Genomic DNA, 16094 nt, shown 5'->3' with positions numbered 1-16094 from the left:
ACCTCTACGCAGACGACACCATTCTGTATACTTCTGGCCCTTCTTTGGACATTGTGTTAACAACCCTCCAGACGAGCTTCAATGCCATACAACTCTCCTTCCGTGGCCTCCAACTGCTCTTAAATACAAGTAAAATGAAATGCATGCTCTTCAACCGATCGCTGCCTGCACCTGCCCGCCCGTCCAGCATCACTACTCTGGACGGTTCTGACTTAGAATATGTGGACAACTACAAATACCTAGGTGTCTGGTTAAACTGTAAGCTCTCCTTCCAGACTCACATCAAACATCTCCAATCCAAAGTTAAATCTAGAATTGGCTTCCTATTTCGCAACAAAGCATCCTTCACTCATGCTGCCAAACATACCCTCGCAAAACTGACCATCCTACCGATCCTCGACTTCGGCGATGTCATTTACAAAATAGCCTCCAATACCCTACTCAATAAACTGGATGCAGTCTATCACAGTGCCATCCGTTTTGTCACCAAAGCCCCATATACAGTGGGGGGAAAAAGTATTTGATCCCCTGCTGATTTTGTACGTTTGCCCACTTACAAAGAAATGATCAGTCTATAATTTTAATAGTAGGTTTATTTGAACAGTGAGAGACAGAATAACAACAAAAAAATCCAGAAAAACGCATGTCAAAAATGTTATAAAATTATTTGCATTTTAATGAGGGAAATAAGTATTTGACCCCTCTGCAAAACATGACTTAGTACTTGGTGGCAAAACCCTTGTTGGCAATCACAGAGGTCAGACGTTTCTTGTAGTTGGCCACCAGGTTTGCACACATCTCAGGAGGGATTTTGTCCCATTCCTCTTTACAGATCTTCTCCAAATCATTAAGGTTTCGAGGCTGACGTTTGGCAACTCGAACCTTCAGCTCCCTCCACAGATTTTCTATGGGATTAAGGTCTGGAGGCTGGCTAGGCCACTCCAGGACCTTAATGTGCTTCTTCTTGAGCCACTCCTTTATTGCCTTGGCCGTCTGTTTTGGGTCATTGTCATGCTGGAATACCCATCCACGGCCCATTTTCAATGCCCTGGCTGAGGGAAGGAGGTTTTCACACAAGATTTGACGGTACATGGCCCCGTCCATCGTCCCTTTGATGTGGTGAAGTTGTCCTGTCCCCTTAGCAGAAAAACACCCCCAAAGCATAATGTTTCCACCTCCATGTTTGATGGTGGAGATTGTGTTCTTGGGGTCATAGACAGCATTCCTCCTCCTCCAAACATGGCGAGTTGAGTTGATGTCAAAGAGCTCCATTTTGGTCTCATCTGACCACAACACTTTCACCAGATGTCCTCTGAGTCATTCAGATGTTCATTGGCAGACTTCAGACGGGCCTGTATATGTATTCTTGAGCAGGGGGACCTTGCGGGCGCTGCAGGATTTCAGTCCTTCACGGCGTAGTGTGTTACCAATTGTTTTCTTGGCTTGACTATGGTCCCAGCTGCCTTGAGATCATTGACAAGATCCTCCCGTGTAGTTCTGGGCTGATTCCTCACCGTTCTCATGATCATTGCAACTCCACGAGGTGAGATCTTGCATGGAGCCCCAGGCCGAGGGATATTGACAGTTCTTTTGTATTTCTTCCATTTGCGAATAATCGCACCAAATCTCACCTTTTCACCAAGCTGCTTGGCGATGGTCTTGTAGCCGATTCCAGCCTTGTGTAGGTCTACAATCTTGTCCCTGACATCCTTGGAGAGCTCTTTGGTCTTGGCCATGGTGGAGAGTTTGGAATCTGATTGATTGATTGCTTCTGTGGACAGGTGTCTTTTTTACAGGTAACAAGCTGCGGTTAGGAGCACTCCCTTTAAGAGTGTGCTCCTAATCTCAGCTCGTTACCTGTATAGAAGACACCTGGGAGCCAGAAATCTTTCTGATTGAGAGGGGGTCAAATACTTATTTCCCTCATTAAAATGCAAATCAATTTATAACATTTTTAACAGCGTTTTTCTGGATATTTTTGTTGTTATTCTGTCTCTCACTGTTATTCTGTCTCTCACTGTCAGTGGGCAAACGTACAAAATCAGCAGGGGATCAAATACTTTTTTCTCCCACTGTACTACCCACCACTGCGACCTGTACGCTCTTGTTTGCTGGCCCTCGCTTCATACTCATCGGCAAACCCACTGGCTCCAGGTCATCTACAAGACCCTGCTAGGTAAAGTCCCGCCTTATCTCTGCTCACTGGTCACCATAGCAGCACCCACCTGTAGCACGCGCTCCAGCAGGTATATCTCTCTGGTCACCCCCAAAGCCAATTCCTCCTTTGGCCGTCTCTCCTTCCAGTTCTCTGCTGCCAATGACTGGAACGAACTACAAAAATCTCTGATTCTGGAAACACTTATCTCCCTCACTAGCTTTAAGCACCAGCTGTCAGAGCAGCTCACAGATCACTGCACCTGTACATAGCCCATCTATAATTTAGCCCAAACAACTACCTCTTCCCCTACTGTATTTATTTATTTATTTATTTTGCTCCTTTGCACCCAATTATTTCTACTTTGCACTTTCTTCCACTACAAATCTACCATTCCAGTGTTTTACTTGCTATATTGTATTTACTTTGCCACCATGGCCTTTTTTGCCTTTACCTCCCTTATTTCACCTATTTTGCTCACATTGTATATAGACGTATTTTTCTACTGTATTATTGACTGTATGTTTGTTTTACTCCATGTGTAACTCTGCGTTGTTGTATGTGTCGAACTGCTTTGCTTTATCTTGGCCAGGTCGCAATTGTAAATGAGAACTTGTTCTCAACTTGCCTTCCTGGTTAAATAAAAGTGAAATAAAAAATAAATAAAAATCATCATCATCACCACCTTCATCGTCATTCATATAGTCATCATCATCATCACCAGCTGCAGCATCACATAACTACAGTACATAGTGTATTTGGAAAGTATTCAGACCTCTTGACTTTTTCCACATTTTGTTACGTTATTCTAATCTGTCAGCCTTATTCTAAAATGGATTAAAAATGCATTTTTTTTCCTCATCAGTGTACACACAATACCCCATAATGACAAAGCAAAAACACGTTTTTCGAAATGTTTTGCAAATGTATTAAAAAACAGAAATACCCAATTTACATAAGTATTTAGACCCTTTGCTATGAGTCTCGAAATTGAGCTCAGGTGCATCCTGTTTCCATTGATCATCCTTGAGATGTTTCTGCAACTTGACTGGAGTCCACCTGTGGCAAATGCAATTGATTGGACATGATTTAGAAAGGCACACACCTGTCTATATGTCCCACAGTTGACCGGGCATGTCAGAACATAAACCAAGCAATGAGGTCGAAGGAATTGTGCGTAGAGCTCCGAGACAGGATTGTGTCGAGGCACAGATCTGGGGAAGGGTACCAAAAATGTCTGAAACGTTGAAGGTCCCCAAGAACACAGTGGCCTCCATCATTCTTAAATGGAAGAAGTTTGGAACCACCAAGCTGGCCCCTCGGCCAAACTGAGCAATCGGGGAAGAAGGGCCTTGGTCAGGGAGGTGACCAAGAACCCGATGGTCACTCTGACAGACCTCCAGAGTTCCTCTGTGGAGATGGGAGAACCTTCCAGAAGGACAACCATCTCTGCAGCACTCCATCAATCAGGCCTTTATGTTAGAGTGGCCAGATGGAAGCCACTCCTCAGTGAAAGGAACATGACAGGCTGCTTGGAGTTTGCCAAAAGGCACCTAAAGACTCAGACCATGAGAAACAACATTCTCTGGTCTGATGAAACCAAGATTGAACTCTTTGGCCTGAATGCCATCCCTACAGTGAAGCATGGTGATGGCAGCATCATGCTGTGGGGATGTTTTTCAGCGGCAGGGACTGGGAGACTAGTCAGGATCGGGCAAAGACGAATGGAGCAAAGTACAGAGAGATTCTTGATGAAAACCTTCTCCAGAGCACTCAGGACCTCAGACTGGGGAGAAGGTTCAACTTCCAACAGGACAATAACCCTAAGCGCACAACCAAGACAACACAGGAGTGGCTTTGGGACAAGTCTCTGCATGTCCTTGAGTGGCCCAGCCAGAGCCCGGACTTGAATTGAACATCTCTGGGGAGACCTGAAAGTAGCTGTGCAGCGACGCTCCCCATCCAACCTGACAGAGCTCGAGAGGATCTGCAGAGAAGAATGAGAGAAACTCCCCAAATACAGGTGTGCCAAGCTTGTAGCGTCATACCCAAGAAGACTCAAGGCTGTAATCACTGCCAAAGGTGCTTCAACAAAGTACTGAGTAAAGGGTCTGAATAGTTATGTAAATGAGATTTTTCTGTGTTTTATTTTTTATACATTTCTACACATTTCTAAAAAACGGTTTTAGCTTTGTCATTATGGGGTATTGTGTGAGGATTGATGCGTGGGAGAAAAAAAAAAACAATTTAATCCATTGTAAAATAAGGCTGTAACGTAACAAAATGTGGAAAAAGTCATGGGGTCTGATTACATTACGAATGCACTGTATATATGACCTATGTCAATTAGGTTTTCTCTCCATATATCTCTCTATAATCTGTCATAGATACTGACTCTCCATATATCTCTCTATAATCTGTCATAGATACTGACTCTCCATATATCTCTCTATAATCTGTCATAGATACTGACTCTCCATCTATCTCTCTATAATCTGTCATAGATACTGACTCTCCATATATCTCTCTATAATCTCTCATAGATACTGACTCTCCATCTATCTCTCTATAATCTGTCATAGATACTGACTCTCCATCTATCTCTCTATAATCTGTCATAGATACTGACTCTCCATCTATCTCTCTATAATCTGTCATAGATACTGACTCTCCATCTATCTCTCTATAATCTGTCATAGATACTGACTCTCCATCTATCTCTCTATAATCTGTTATAAATCCTTACTCTCCATCTATCTCTCTATAATCTGTCATAGATACTGACTCTCCATATAAATCTCACCCGCCAATAAACAGTGCAGTAACACACCAGTATATATATCTGTATGATGAGAAATGAAGGACCATTTGTTAAAGTACTCCCCAAACAGACCAAGAGCTGTGTCTGACACCCTGTATGTGAAAGTGTCCCCACAACACTGGTCTGTGACAGGTAATTTGGCCTCTGACTGGAGAGAATAGAGAGGAGAGGAGAGAGAGAGAGAGAGGGCGAGAGAGATGTCTTTATTCTTTTGGAACTTTTGTGAGTGTACTGTATACTGTAAATTAATTATTGTTTATTTCACTTTTATTTATTATCTATTTTACTTGCTTTGGCAATGTAAACATATGTTTCCCATGCTAATAAAGCCCCTTAAATTGAAAAATAAATTGGATTGCCACCCGGGATACAGCGGGTTAAAGCCTGACTCCGCAGGCACAACGCACCCCTCCCTATTCTACCTCTCTCTCCCTCTGTCGTTCCATTTTACTGTGTGTGCTCAGGGGGTTTCTTTACCATCTGCGAGCACCGCGCTCATGTGTTTGTGTGTTCAGTCTTATGCACACACAATAAACTTTTCTACCGGACACCAGATAGAATTTCAAAGACACCTGCACCGAAATCAATAATATTCGGAACATTTATTCCGAACATAATCCTGAACTGCTCTGGAGATCCTTTTTCGTTTGTGGCTTTTAGTACCCTTTTCAACGATTTGTGTTTCATTCGAAACGGGATCTCGGGAAACATGTTGAGGAGAGGAGGTATTTCTTTTGAAAGGTTCCCGAAGTTGGGACGCCAATGACGCGCGATGCAAGAGGTAAGAAGGAAAGGGGTTTCGGGAAACTGCCCAGTGGTTTGGTAGACGTGATTTTCGGTTTGTTTGAGCGGTTCGTTTGGTCGGTTTAGTATTTATCTGTTAGCACCGATAGCTGAGTCACTGTTGTGCTCTGTGCCTGCCTGGTTGGGCTCGCTGCTCTGTTCTGCCCTACTGTTTTGGGAAACCGGGCCCTGCCCTGTCCTATCTGACGCAATGTGCTGCATGATGTGGGTTCATTGCCCCAGTTTATACCTAAACTCGGAGGGCGAAACTGATACCTTGGACAGGGCAATTAATCTAGGATATAGCTACAAGCTTGTTAAAACGGTAGACCCAGGTGCTAGGTTGGGCAGACACTTGTCGACAGTAAGGATAGCAGAACATGAACAAGAAAACTCCCCGATTGCTTAAATCTGACACACCTATGATGTTATGTGATGAAGGCTATTGTAGGCATGTGGCCGATAGCCTACTCATTCGTTACAATGTAACAAACTTCAGCAAGGCCTCTGAAGATTCTTTACAACGTAGCCAATTCTGAAATCAATCCAGAGATGGACTATTGTCAGAAATGATTTGTGGGCCTCTTTCTAAGGTTTTAAACATTCAAATGAAACCATGATTCCACCTACATTACACAGTCTCATGTAGGTCTACCTGTCCAGCATTAGGCTACATAAACTCACGTAGTGTGTCCAACCCAGGGATGTACAGGTCCCTACCCACCAGTGCTGTCTACACTTGCAGGTCTTTGATCCTACATCAAGAATAGGCCTATAACACGTCTTCATGCTTAGTCATACATCATTTATAACTTGTACTGTACTTGTGCTCATGCAGGGTGGGAGGTCTGTTTAATCAAGGGCTAGGTCATGGTCTCTCAGTTGTATGAGGCAATCATTATGTCCTCTTAGAGACAACACATATTAAAGGGGAAATCTGCCGTTGCTACATCAGACTTAGAAATTAATAATATGTACTCATTGATTATTGAAGAATATAACTTATAACTTCCTCAGGAGCTTAGTTCAACTGTCGTACCCCATCAGAACCCAAAATATAAACTGGTTTTACTCCAATTTTTGTAAACCAAGTAATTGTAAACAAACACTGTGTAGCCTCAAAACATTGTTAAAACTATAATTTTATCACGGATGGTCAGTCTTTGCATCCATAGCTCTGTCTATGAATATGAGATTGGTTACATTTCTCCAGCCCCATCCCTCAGGTTTTTACAGAAACAGTGACGAGGGCTACACTTTGTTATTGTTTCAACTACGGATTGCCCCTTTCAAGTATGCTCTTATATTTGTTTTGTATTGATGAGTTTGTCTTTAGGGTCGGAGTGGAGTGTTGGTTGGTCAGACCAGCCCTGTTTGTCTGTGAGTATATATGAAGTTTGTGTTGGTGTGTTGGTGTGTGTGCCCACTGTTTCTCTTTGACCCACTGACTGAATGAGAGAAGGAGATGGTACCGTGTAGGCATGTCAAGGTGGATATACTGTTAGGTACACAGGGTGTAGTTCTATCCTCAAGCCTGCATTATGGATGGAGTGAGGAAAGAGAAAGGAAATAGAACCCATTCCTGATTTAGATAGAAAACAGAGGCCTAGTTAGCCTGAGTGTTACAGCTAGGACCTAGCCTGAGTGTTACAGCTAGGACCTAGCCTGAGTGTTACAGCTAGGACCTAGCCTGAGTGTTACAGCTAGGACCTAACCTGAGTGTTACAGCTAGGACCTAACCTGAGTGTTACAGCTAGGACCTAGCCTGAGTGTTACAGCTAGGACCTAGCCTGAGTGTTGCAGCTAGGACCTAGCCTGAGTGTTACAGCTAGGACCTAGCCTGAGTGTTACAGCTAGGACCTAGCCTGAGTGTTACAGCTAGGACCTAGCCTGAGTGTTACAGCTAGGACTTAACCTGAGTGTTACAGCTAGGACTTAACCTGAGTGCTGCAGCTAGGACCTAGCCTGAGTGCTGCAGCTAGGTCCTAGCCTGAGTGCTGCAGCTAGGACCTAGCCTGAGTGCTGCAGCTAGGACCTAGCCTGAGTGCTGCAGCTAGGACCTAGCCTGAGTGCTGCAGCTAGGACCTAGCCTGAGTGCTGCAGCTAGGACCTAGCCTGAGTGCTGCAGCTAGGACCTAGCCTGAGTGCTGCAGCTAGGACCTAACCTGAGTGCTGCAGCTAGGACCTAGCCTGAGTGCTGCAGCTAGGGCTTAACCTGAGTGCTGCAGCTAGGACCTAGCCTGAGTGTTGCAGCTAGGACCTAGCCTGAGTGTTGCAGCTAGGACCTAGCCTGAGTGTTACAGCTGGGACTTAACCTGAGTGTTGCAGCTAGGACCTAGCCTGAGTGTTGCAGCTAGGACCTAGCCTGAGTGTTGCAGCTAGGACCTAACCTGAGTGTTGCAGCTAGGACTTAGCCTGAGTGTTGCAGCTAGGACTTAGCCTGAGTGCTGCAGCTAGGACTTAGCCTGAGTGCTGCAGCTAGGACCTAGCCTGAGTGTTGCAGCTAGGACCTAGCCTGAGTGTTGCAGCTAGGACCTAGCCTGAGTGCTGCAGCTAGGGCTTAACCTGAGTGCTGCAGCTAGGACCTAGCCTGAGTGTTGCAGCTAGGACCTAGCCTGAGTGTTGCAGCTAGGACCTAGCCTGAGTGTTACAGCTGGGACTTAACCTGAGTGTTGCAGCTAGGACCTAGCCTGAGTGTTGCAGCTAGGACCTAGCCTGAGTGTTGCAGCTAGGACCTAACCTGAGTGTTGCAGCTAGGACTTAGCCTGAGTGTTGCAGCTAGGACTTAGCCTGAGTGCTGCAGCTAGGACTTAGCCTGAGTGCTGCAGCTAGGACCTAGCCTGAGTGTTACAGCTAGGACCTAGCCTGAGTGTTACAGCTAGGACCTAGCCTGAGTGTTACAGCTAGGACCTAACCTGAGTGTTACAGCTAGGACCTAACCTGAGTGTTACAGCTAGGACCTAGCCTGAGTGTTACAGCTAGGACCTAGCCTGAGTGTTGCAGCTAGGACCTAGCCTGAGTGTTACAGCTAGGACCTAGCCTGAGTGTTACAGCTAGGACCTAGCCTGAGTGTTACAGCTAGGACCTAGCCTGAGTGTTACAGCTAGGACTTAACCTGAGTGTTACAGCTAGGACTTAACCTGAGTGCTGCAGCTAGGACCTAGCCTGAGTGCTGCAGCTAGGTCCTAGCCTGAGTGCTGCAGCTAGGACCTAGCCTGAGTGCTGCAGCTAGGACCTAGCCTGAGTGCTGCAGCTAGGACCTAGCCTGAGTGCTGCAGCTAGGACCTAGCCTGAGTGCTGCAGCTAGGACCTAACCTGAGTGCTGCAGCTAGGACCTAGCCTGAGTGCTGCAGCTAGGGCTTAACCTGAGTGCTGCAGCTAGGACCTAGCCTGAGTGTTGCAGCTAGGACCTAGCCTGAGTGTTGCAGCTAGGACCTAGCCTGAGTGTTACAGCTGGGACTTAACCTGAGTGTTGCAGCTAGGACCTAGCCTGAGTGTTGCAGCTAGGACCTAGCCTGAGTGTTGCAGCTAGGACCTAACCTGAGTGTTGCAGCTAGGACTTAGCCTGAGTGTTGCAGCTAGGACTTAGCCTGAGTGCTGCAGCTAGGACTTAGCCTGAGTGCTGCAGCTAGGACCTAGCCTGAGTGCTGCAGCTAGGACCTAGCCTGAGTGCTGCAGCTAGGACCTAGCCTGAGTGCTGCAGCTAGGACCTAGCCTCTGTGCTGCAGCTAGGACCTAGCCTGAGTGCTGCAGCTAGGACCTAGCCTGAGTGCTGCAGCTAGGACCTAGCCTGAGTGCTGCAGCTAGGACCTAGCCTGAGTGCTGCAGCTAGGACCTAGCCTGAGTGCTGCAGCTAGGACCTAGCCTGAGTGCTGCAGCTAGGACCTAGCCTGAGTGCTGCAGCTAGGACCTAGCCTGAGTGGTGCAGCTAGGACCTAGCCTGAGTGCTGCAACTAGGACCTAGCCTGAGTGCTGCAACAAGGACCTAGCCTGACCTGGGACCAGGCTATAGGAGACAACAGACCTGGGACCAGGCTATAGAAGGAGAAAACAGATCTGGGACCAGGCTATAGAAGGAGAAAACAGATCTGGGACCAGGCTATAGAAGGAGAAAACAGATCTGGGACCAGGCTATAGAATGAGACAACAGACCTGGGTCCAGGCTATAGAAGGAGAAAACAGACCTGGGTCCAGGCTATAGAAGGAGAAAACAGATCTGGGACCAGGCTATAGAAGGAGAAAACAGATCTGGGACCAGGCTAGGTCCTAGCTGCAGAATAATTTAATTAACTACAGGATAATATTATATATATTTTTTTTGTGAAATAGGGGATTGATCACTATGGACCAATGGAATGATGACCTTTAGGTTGTGATACACATACACACACACACACACACACACACACACACACACACACACACACACACACACACACACACACACACACGCACCATCTATTCCCAACTCCACTCTCTCCTGCAGCGCACAGGGTTCTCTAACTTGAGCATTTTTATATCTATTTCCTGTACAGACTCCAACACAGGAATGCCAGGAATACATCAGTGTTGTCCCAGGGCCAGTAGATGGTAGAGAGAGGAAATGAAGCCAAATGCAATGCATATGTAGCTAGGAGCTGAACATTGAACTGGCCTGGTGACTGAGGCCTTGTACAGAAAGTCCCCTATCCCCTATAGGCCCTTGTCAAAATGACCCCTATCCCCTATAGGCCCTTGTCAAAACGACCCCTACCCCTATAGGCCATTGTCAAAACGACCCCTATCCCTATAGGCCATTGTCAAAACGACCCCTACCCCTATAGGCCATTGTCAAAACGACCCCTGGTAGTGGGATACTTGACTTGTGGAGATCTGAAGTCAGTGTGAATCCTACGGGGAAGGTTCCATCTAACTAATATTTTTTACTTTTATTTCTTTAACTAGGCAAGTCCGTTAAGAACACATTTTTATTTACAATGACGGCCTACCAGGGAACAGTGGGTTAACTGCCTTGTTCAGGGGCAGAACGACAGATTTTTACCTCGTCAGCTCGGGGATTTGATCTAGCAACCTTTCGGTTACTAACCACTAGGCTACCTGCCACCCCTAATATAAGAGGTCAAGAGGTATGGGTTGTTTCTGGCCTGGATGTGTAAGGACCACTGGAGATAGTGGTAGTGGGGTTGTTTCTGGCCTGGATGTGTAAGGACCACTGGAGATAGTGGTAGTGGTCATCCGTACAGGAAGCATCAATGGCTGTTTTCATCAGACACCAGTCTATTTCCAACCAGGACTATGACACTGATGTTACTGTACAGTTGTATCCATATGGCCCTATATCACAGCAATGGAGGCTAGGTACACCTACTGAGTCATGATCTTATTCTAGTCAGTTACCTGTAATCTCTCTCCCAACACTTGTGACATTAGCAGGCCGGAGGCCAGCGTTTACATGAACATTTGATTCTGGGTTCCAAGATGAGTTACTTGACATTGTACTGAATAATTGTTAATGTCAATGTACCTGTTGTCTTAATTGTTGATAATTTTGTCATCTATGTATTGGTGAATAGACTTGTTTTATCTAGGTAACATTTTACATGAAGGTGGACTTTAGAAATTATTTATTAGGGGGTTTATTAGGGGGTTTATTAGGGTTTATTAGGGTTTATTAGTAGTAAATGTCTATAATCTATATACCAGTCTTGTCAAAAACCAGGTTTTGCAACGAAACACTACTTTTCTCTGGGACTTTGGTAATGGTGCCAGATTATTAAATCACATTTTCAATACATTCAAGAGGGCTTCAGCTGGATCGATACATTCAAGAGGGCTTCAGCTGGATCGATACATTCAAGAGGGCTTCAGCTGGATCGATACATTCAAGAGGGCTTCAGCTGGATCGATACATTCAAGAGGGCTTCAGCTGGATCGATACAAGTCAACAGCACTGCTTCTAAAAAACACAATTTACACTACATGACCAAAAGTATGTGGACACCTGCTCGTCGAACATCTTATTCCATAATCATGGGTATTAATATGGAGTTGGTCCCCTCTTTGCTGCTATAACAGCCTCCACTCTTCTGGGAAGGCTTTCCACTAGATGTTGGAACATTTCTGCAGGGACTTGCTTCCATTCAGCCACAAGAGCATTAGTGGGGCCGGGCACTGATGTTGGGCAATTAAGCCTGATTTCGACAAACCATTTCTGCATGTACCTCACTTTGTGCACGGGGGCATTGTTACGCTGAAACAAGAAAGGGCCTTCCCCAACTGTTGCCACAAAGTTTGAAGCACAGAATCATCTAGAATGTTATTGTATGCTGTAGCTAGAAGATTTCCTTTCACTGGAACTAAAGGGCCCGAACCATGAAAAACAGCCCCAGACCATTATTCCTTCTTACTGTTGGAACTATGCATTAGGGCAGGTAGCGCTCTCCTGGCATCAGCCAAACCCAGATTTGTCTGTCGGACTGCCAGATGGTGAAGAGTGATTCATCACTCCAGAGAATGAATTTCCACTACTCCAGAGTCCAATGGCTGTGAGCTTTACACCACTCCAGCAGATGCTTGGCTTTGCGCATGGTGATCTTAAGCTTGTGTGTGGCTGCCCGGGCATGGAAACCCATTTCATGAAGCTCCTGACAGTTATTGTGCTGACGTTGCATCCAGAGGCAGTTTGGAACTCAGCAGTGAGTGTTGTGTCTTGTCTTTGGTCACCATTAAACTGAAGACATGTTTATCAATTAACTCCCTGTAATTATTATCACGCGATTAAACTGATTAATCATTTAACTATAATTAACTATGAGATCGGGGCACCAAGGAAAATATTCAGATTACAAAGTTATAATTTTCCTAATATAACTTTCCTATATTATAACATTATATATTATATTATATTATAGTATAGGCCGATTATCTTCTGGTTTAAATGGTGTATTTTACCTCGCGTCCAGTCTCATTCCAAACGTCGTAAATTGTTGTATCTGCACGAACCCAGCCTTTACTAAGAGTCATCCATACATCAATTGTCTTAAAATCATTTATTTACTAAACTAAGTAATTCACAGAAAGTATACAAACAGTAATTATCGTCACAAAGAATTGTTAGAGTAATGTGCCCTAGTGGGCTAGACAGGCATGGCTGGTGTCTTGTAGAACAATGGGTCATAAAAGGTCAGCTGAGGATGCCAACAGAGTTCATTAATATTAACAATTGATATGCTAATCCTTTGCACATGAACGCTCACTGATTTGAGAACAATTGCAATCAATATATATTTACGCTCAGTGTGTCATCGGGATCCTTGTTGGAGCGTCGTTCTGTTGGAGAGTTTTGTCTCTCTCGCTCTCTCTCTCTCTCTCTCTCTCTCTCTCTCTCTCTCTCTCTCGGTTAAAATGGATCTTTCAAAGCGACATTCATTAATGTCGTTATGGATGGATGTTTCGTCGGTCTTCGCGTTCAATGATATCATTTCTAGCTGCAGACTATTAATTAATATCAAAGACTTGTTCTTATTCTGTCGATATCGATAGTCTAAAAGTTAACCACGTGGTATAGTTCACTTTCAGTAGAGGAATTGGATGGTAAAACCTATTGGCCAACTCGCAATGGAGTGGAGGCCTGGTCTGTTAGAAAGTAACTCAGGGTATGGTTTTATAGTGAACATAGAACAGGCTTGTCACATGACGCCTGGTCCTGTCTGTGTCCCTGGGGGCGTGCCGATGCTTGGTACAGAAATACAATTCTATCACATTAACATCAGTACATAGCATCTCAATGTATTACAAATAGCTTTATCCTTATTAATACATTTTATACAACCATGTGGATGCAAGTCTCATAGCTGAGGCTATTATATAAACCGTTTTATGGTAATATGGCTATATTGTCTCTTCTGAGTATCACAAAATTGTACCAAGCGGACCAGTTCGTAGCTGGATTCTTCACCAATCTTCCATACCTTCTCCAGAACACAAATGTCGCTTGGCTCCCCAATTCTGTGAGTTGGAAGAATTTCCTGTGTCTCTCTATGGGCCATGTGGCCAGAGATTCTTCTCTGGAATTTTACAACCCCTTCACACAGGGCCTGGGTGGGGGGAGGTAGGTTGGGGGATGGTGCAAGGGGGAGGGGGTCAACTGTCCTCCCTGTACTCAAAGAGGCCAACGTCATGACAGTTGCAACCAAGGGGACAGACAATTTTTACGCACTACGTGCTTCAGCACACAGCTTGTGTGGCCTACCACTTCGCAGCTGAGCTGTTGTGGCGCCTAGACGTTTCCACTTCACAATAACAGCACTTACAGTTGACCGGGGCAGCTCTAGCAACGCAGAAATTTAACAAACTGACTTGTTGGAAAGGTGGCATCCTGATGCCAACTGAAGAGTCACTGACCTCTTCAGGCCGGGCTGTTTGTCTATGGAGATTGCATGGCGGCGTGCTCAATTTTATACACCTGTCAGCAACGGGTGTGGATGTTATAGCCGAAATCCACGAATTTGAAGGGGTTTCCACATACTTTTGTATATATAGTGTACCATTCACTAATTAACCAGCCTTCAATCCTAAAGCCTCTAGAAGTTTCAGACATGGAGACGTACGGCCAGGTCAACTTCTGACTGAGTTCGAGGATAGATCCTCAGTCTGCTTGCTCTAAACACTTTGTTTAATAGGTACTGCTGAATTATGAGAGGAAAGTTACTGGCATGATGGTGGTGTTTTGGCTGACTCAGGGCCCTGGCAGCATACTGGTAACATTAAGTAGTTTGTTGTAGTCCAGTCCAGACCTGGGCTGACTCAGGGCCATGGCAGCATGCTGGTAACATTACGTAGTTTGTTGTAGTCCAGTCCAGACCTGGGCTGACTCAGGGCCCTGGCAGCATGCTGGTAACATTACGTAGTTTGTTGTAGTCCAGTCCAGACCTGGGCTGACTCAGGGCCCTGGCAGCATGCTGGTAACATTAAGTAGTTTGTTGTAGTCCAGTCCAGACCTGGGCTGACTCAGGGCCCTGGCAGCATGCTGGTAACATTAAGTACTTTGTTGTAGTCCAGTCCAGACCTGGGCTGACTCAGGGCCATGGCAGCATGCTGGTAACATTACGTAGTTTGTTGTAGTCCAGTCCAGACCTGGGCTGACTCAGGGCCCTGGCAGCATGCTGGTAACATTACGTAGTTTGTTGTAGTCCAGTCCAGACCTGGGCTGACTCAGGGCCATGGCAGCATGCTGGTAACATTAAGTAGTTTGTTGTAGTCCAGTCCAGACCTGGGCTGACTCAGGGCCATGGCAGCATGCTGGTAACATTAAGTAGTTTGTTGTAGTCCAGTCCAGACCTGGGCTGACTCAGGGCCATGGCAGCATGCTGGTAACATTAAGTAGTTTGTTGTAGTCCAGTCCAGACCTGGGCTGACTCAGGGCCATGGCAGCATGCTGGTAACATTAAGTAGTTTGTTGTAGTCCAGTCCAGACCTGGGCTGACTCAGGGCCCTGGCAGCATGGTGGTAACATTAAGTAGTTTGTTGTAGTCCAGACCTGGGCTGACTCAGGGCCATGGCAGCATGCTGGTAACATTAAGTAGTTTGTTGTAGTCCAGTCCAGACCTGGGCTGACTCAGGGCCATGGCAGCATGCTGGTAACATTACGTAGTTTGTTGTAGTCCAGTCCAGACCTGGGCTGACTCAGGGCCATGGCAGCATGCTGGTAACATTAAGTAGTTTGTTGTAGTCCAGACCTGGGCTGACTCAGGGCCATGGCAGCATGGTGGTAACATTAAGTAGTTTGTTGTAGTCCAGTCCAGACCTGGGCTGACTCAGGGCCCTGGCAGCATGCTGGTAACATTAAGTAGTTTGTTGTAGTCCAGTCCAGACCTGGGCTGACTCAGGGCCATGGCAGCATGCTGGTAACATTAAGTAGTTTGTTGTAGTCCAGTCCAGACCTGGGCTGACTCAGGGCCATGGCAGCATGCTGGTAACATTAAGTAGTTTGTTGTAGTCCAGACCTGGGCTGACTCAGGGCCATGGCAGCATGCTGGTAACATTAAGTAGTGTATGTAGTTAAAGTCTCATCACTTTTCGTGGGGTGCTGCTGGGATGAAACAATCTTGTAATAGGAAAGTAGTCCCGCACAATGAATTTCTCCAACATGTATGATTATAAGTTGACAACGTTTCTATCCTATAAGGATCTTGGTCAGGTCTGGGACAGGTGTGTGTTAGAGTGTGCAGACAGGTGGGCCCTATACTTTCTTATTACAGTAGTGTAACAGGTAAATCCACAGCCGTTTCTTATTACAGTAGTGAAACAGGTAAATTCACAGCTGTTTCTTATTAC

At 45.6% G+C, this 16094-nt stretch overlaps 1 protein-coding gene across 3 annotated transcripts in view; it reads left to right on the top strand.

Moving 5' to 3' along the window:
- The first annotated feature begins 5402 nt into the window (after nt 1-5402).
- Nucleotides 5403-16094, top strand: part of LOC106592115 (epsin-3) — a 64096-nt gene continuing 53404 nt past the window's right edge. For 2 of the 3 annotated variants that reach the window (XM_082972913.1, XM_082972912.1), the window contains exon 1: nt 5404-5757. The gene's annotated coding sequence lies outside the window, so the exon portion shown is untranslated. Of the gene's footprint in view, nt 5758-16094 lie in introns of all 3 variants that reach the window. The other variant, XM_082972914.1, reaches the window with a different exon arrangement.

The sequence above is a fragment of the Salmo salar genome, chromosome 03, assembly GCF_965601325.2.
Source record: "Salmo salar chromosome 03, fSalSal1, whole genome shotgun sequence".
In the NCBI taxonomy this organism is placed as follows: domain Eukaryota; kingdom Metazoa; phylum Chordata; class Actinopteri; order Salmoniformes; family Salmonidae; genus Salmo; species Salmo salar.
The sequence above is the reverse complement of the archived record's forward strand: the minus strand, read 5'-3'. Positions and strand labels throughout refer to the sequence as shown.